The sequence below is a fragment of the Aotus nancymaae genome, unplaced genomic scaffold (genome assembly GCF_030222135.1).
Source record: "Aotus nancymaae isolate 86718 unplaced genomic scaffold, 86718_ANA_hifiasm-v0.15.2.pri h1tg000057l, whole genome shotgun sequence".
NCBI classification, from domain to species: Eukaryota; Metazoa; Chordata; class Mammalia; order Primates; family Aotidae; genus Aotus; species Aotus nancymaae.
In genome coordinates this window covers 69,011,885-69,016,956 of record NW_026988471.1, presented here as the reverse complement: position 1 = coordinate 69,016,956, position 5,072 = coordinate 69,011,885, and the positions used below count along the sequence as shown (strand labels likewise).

At 43.8% G+C, this 5,072-nt stretch overlaps 1 pseudogene; it reads left to right on the top strand.

The window, feature by feature from the left end:
* Positions 1-4,148: 4,148 nt before the first annotated feature.
* Positions 4,149-4,695, top strand: LOC105704594 (large ribosomal subunit protein eL34-like; annotated as a pseudogene).
* Positions 4,696-5,072: the final 377 nt, after the last annotated feature.

The window sequence follows — 5,072 nt, the reverse complement described above, 5'->3', positions numbered from 1 at the left end:
CCTCCCAAAGTGCTGGGATTACAGTCATGAGCCACTGCACCCAGCCAGGAATTATTTTCTATTTATTTCACCTGTCCCTTAACATTGCTGTGAAAGACTCATATAATATACAAAGAACTTGAGAAATTCTAGGTGCTCAGTGAAAATAATATACCTTGCAATTAAGCATATTCAAATTTGTTCTTAAAAAATAAAATACTGACCAGGAGCCCTGGCTCATGCCTGTAATCCCCATGCTTTGGGAGACCAAGGTCTCAAGAAGGACCACTTGAGACCAGGAATTCAAGACCAGATGGAGCAACACAGAACAAGACCCTACCTCTACAAAAGTAAAAATAAAAAAAATTAGCCACGCCTGGTGGCACATGCCTATACTCCCAGCTACTTGGGAGGCTGAGGCAGGAGGATCTCTTGAGCCCACAACTGCACTCCAGCCTGGGTAACTGAGCAAGACCCTGACTGTAAACATTTTTTTTGTTGTTTTTTTGAAACACTCTTGCTCTGTTTCCTAGGCTAGAGTGCAGTGGTGCAATCTTGGCTCACTGCAACCTCCACCCCACCCCCACCAGGTTCAAGCGATTCTCCTACCTCAGCCTCCCGAGTAGCTGGGATTATAGGCATGTACCACCACACCTGGCTAATTTTTGTATTTTTAGTAGAGGCAGGGTTTTGCCATGTTGGCAAGGCTGGTCTGGCACCATTGCATTCCAGCCTGGGCAAGAGTGAAACTGTCTCAAAAAAAAAAAAAAAAAAAAAAACTTGGTCATGTTTATATATTTTTTTTTTCAAAAGAACTTTATAATAATTTTGTCAAATTCTAGAAAAATGGAATTGGAAGGGGAAATTGAACTGTATTTAATTTCCACACCTGTTTGGGGACATATTTGTTTCGTATGGCTGATGTAACAATTACCACAAACATTGTGGCTTAAAACAACACAAATTTCTTCTCTCACAGTTCTCAAGGCCAAAAGCCTGAAATCAGTGTCACTGAACTGAAATCCAGGTGTCAGCAGGAGTGTGCACCCTGTGGAGACTTTCGGGCAGAACGTGCTCATTGCATCTTTGTTTCTGGTGGTTGCTAGCATGCAGTATTTGACTGACAGCTGCATCGCTCCAGTCTCAGTGGTCACATTGCTGTCACAGAGATCCCCACTATGTCACCTCACCTCAGAGCTTAGCCTGACTGGTCCTCCGCCTTGCCTGGCTCAAGACTTGGGTTAGTAACACAGAGTGGATCAGCTCTCTGGGGCATACTCATTAACCCAGCTCTCAGACCCTGCTGCATGTGCAGAGATAATATTTTGATTTCCTCGTCTATGTTTTTTTTTTTTTTCTCTCAGTGTTTCCTGTTACTTTGTGACCCTCCCTCCCCTTGGGATGGCTGGACCATGAGGCATCTTTTGGCTCCAGGCACCACTGTGGAGCAGAATGCAAAGAACAGAAGACTAAGGACTTAGATCAGTCAGAATTAGTCTCTTGGGCCAGGCGCTGTGGCTCACACCTGTAATCCCAGCACTTCGGGAGCCTGAGGCAGGCAGATCACCTGAGGTCAGGAGTTTGAGACGAGCTTGGTCAACATGATGAAACTCCATCTCTACTAAAAATACAAAAAAATTAGCTGGGCATGGTGGCAGGCTCCTGTAATCTTGGCTACTTCAGGAGGCTGAGACAGGAGAATCGCTTGAACCCAGGAGGCAGAGGTTACAGTGAGCTGAGATTGTGCCATTGTACTCCAGCCTTGGCAACAAGAGCAAAACTCTGTCTCAAAAGGTAAAATACAAATACAAAAAACTTCGCCCGGCATGGTGGCATGAGTGCCTGTAATCCCAGCTACTCGGGAGGCTGAGGCAGGAGAATCGCTTGAATCTGGGAGGCGGAGCTTGCAGTGAGCCAAGATTGTGCCACTGCACTCCAGCCTGGACAACAAGAAGGAAAACTCCGTCTCAAAAAAAAAAAAAAAAAGCATTAGTCTCTTCACCCCACTCCCCATCAAGTTTTCCCAGACTGGAAAATACATGCTGTCTTGCAGCAGGGTCCTGGGCATCTGTGAGGCCCTGCACTTACCTCTGAAGTATCTCCATGTCCAAGGGAGAACAACAATAAATAGCAAATAAAAACATCACGACAGGTTGAGAGAGACACTGTAGAAAAAAGGAAAGAGATTTTTTCCTCCTTTTATTAGAAAGGGGCCCATATTTTCATTTTCTCCTGGGCCCTGCAAATTATGTAGCCAATCCTACTGGCAGATAAAACGTTCCTGAAGGAGTTAGCCAGAAGTCTAAGAATATTCTGGGGGTGTTATGGCTTAAGTATGTCAGCCCTGTCCAAATGTAGAACAATGCTGGGGGCTATTTCAAGCCACGTGAAACGTCAACACCTGTGGTAAAGGACTATTAGCAAAGCTAATGTGCAGAGTCTGCACACATGACAAGGAAAAAGTCAGTGTGCTAGGAGAGGTTTGTTGGCTGCTCAGCTTTATCTGGAAGAGGAAAAAGGTGGGCAGAAAGGGCTGTCTGGCTAGTTCCTCCTTGAAGCAAGAACTCAGCTTGTTTCTCCAGATAGTCTATGGTCAGATCTAACAATGAAAACTTCAGGAAATATTGATTTAAAAAGAGAAGGGATCTCCCCACATCTCCTTCAGTATTAGGTGCCACCAAATTCTGGCTGTTGACCTGTTACTCAACAATAACAACAACAAAACAATGTCTTTTGTTTATTTTTATGTCTGATTCCAAGGAGAGTTGAACTTATTTAAAGTGGGTCTTGCTTTTAAAAAAAAATTACTTCAGATGTTTGTTTCTTTTGAATTTTCCATTGATGTTCATTTTCTTATTTATTTGCTAGCACTTCTTAAATAGCAAGAATAACAACATTTTGTTTTCATATGTGTTACAAATAGGTTTTCCTGGTTCATCTATTGTTTTTTAACCTTGCTCATTTGGAATATCTCCAAGCCACATCATCTGATGGGAATGGAGGTCATCCTAACAGTGATACTGCAACGTCATAATTCAGTAACCACCAAATTTACTGCTAATAATCGCCCACATTTAGTGAACATGTACTGTATGCTTCATGTGCCATTAATCCACAAAATTACCCTATGAAGTAGGTACTATTTTTAGTTTCATTTTATAGATGAAGAAACAGAAATAGGAGAAGCTAAGTAATGTGCCTAGTCACACAGCCTAGTAAGGGATGGAATGTGGGGCTTGACCCCAGCCCTGTCTGACTCCTAAGTCCAGGTTCCAACCCTGCACTGTCCAGTACAGTGGCTGTAGGTAGCTAGAGAGCACTAGAAATATAGCCAGCCTGATTTCAGAGACCAAGTGTAAAAAAAAAGAATGTAAGATGTCTCATTATTATTATTATTTTTTTGATGGGGTCTTGCTTTGTCGCTCAGGCTGGAGAACAGTAGCATGAACACAGTTTGCTGCAGTCTCAACTGTCTTGGCTCAAGTGGTGTTCCCACCTCAGCCTCCTGAGTAGCTGGAACTACAGGTGTGTGCCACCATGTCCAGCCTTTCATTATTAGTTTAAAAATTGGCCAGGTGCAGTGGTTCATGCCTGTAATCCCAGCACTTTGGGAGGCTGAGGCAGGCAGATCACCTGAGGTCAGGAGTTTGAGACCAACCTGACCAACATGGAGAAACCCTGTCTCTACTTAAAATATAAAAATTACCCAGGCATGGTGGTGTGCCTGTAATCCTAGCGACTCAGGAAGCTGAGGCAGGAGAATCACTTGAAACCAGGAGGTGGAGGTTGCAGTGAGCCAAGATCCTGCCACTACACTCCAGCCTGGGCAACAGAGCAAGACTCCGTCCCAAAAAAAAAAAAAAATGTGGCTACTGAAAAATTTTTAACATGATTCCCTTTATATTTCTATTGACAGTATCTTCTATCCACTTTCCTACATAATCACCCTTCACTTGAGTGAAGACAGACTGTGTGATCGCCTGAGTCTTCTCCAGCTATATCACAGTGCTTGCTCCTTTTAAATCTGTTGATAGAATGTTGGCTGCAGGTATGGCTGCTGTTCTCTTTTCCCTGTCTTTACTTCCTTCACAATCGGCTGCCATCCAAGGAGCCAAGGAAGCCTAGAGCTCTCAGGAGCAGTCCTTTGAGCTAGTGTAGAGGCACTCAAAATGGTCTGGCGTTTGACATAATGACGTAGGCTTTCCTGCAATATTGCCTGTGACAAAACTAGGCTGTCCCAAACCTCTGGTAATAGAATTGTTTACCTTTATACCAAGAAGGTTGGGAAAGCACCAAAATCTGCATGTGGCCTGTGCCGAGGCAGACTTCGAGGGGTTTGTGCTGTAAGGCCTAAAGTTCTTATGAGGTTGTCCAAAACAAAGAAACATGTCAGCAGGGCCTATGATCGTTCCATGTGTGCTAAATGTGTTTGAGACAGGATCAAGCATGCTTTCCTTATAGAGGAGCAGAAAATCGTTGTGAAAGTGTTCAAGTCGAAAGCACAGAGTCAGAAAGCTAAATAAAAAATGAAACTTTTTTGAGTAATCTGTTGATAAACTGAAACCTCCTTGTTTTCTGGTTTTGGTTTTCTTACATTAATTGAGATCATTTCAGGATCTCACTGTCTTGAACACACTCAGTTCCGTCCACTCTTCCTCACAGATGATTTCTCATAGGACCAAATTTTGTCTTCCTTGTTGTCCATATCTCAATATTCTCCAGGTTATGGCTATCTCTTTTTTTTTTTTTTTTTTTGAGGTGGAGTCTTGCTCTATCGCTAGGATAGAGTGCAGTGGCGAGATCTCAGCTCACTGCAATCTCCGCCTCCTGGGTTCAAGCAATTCTTGAGCCTCAGCCTCCCAAGTAGCTGGGATTATACGTATGCGCCACTACACCCAGCTAATTTTTATATTTTTAGTAGAGATGGGGTTTCACCATGTTGGTCAGGATGGTCTTGCTCTCCTGACCTTGTGATCCGCACACCTCAGCCTCCCAAAGTGCTGGGATTATAGACCTGAGCCACCAGGCCCGGCCGATTATGGCTATCTCTATCCCTCTTGCCCTCCAAGATGAGACCACAGGTGGGGCACAGT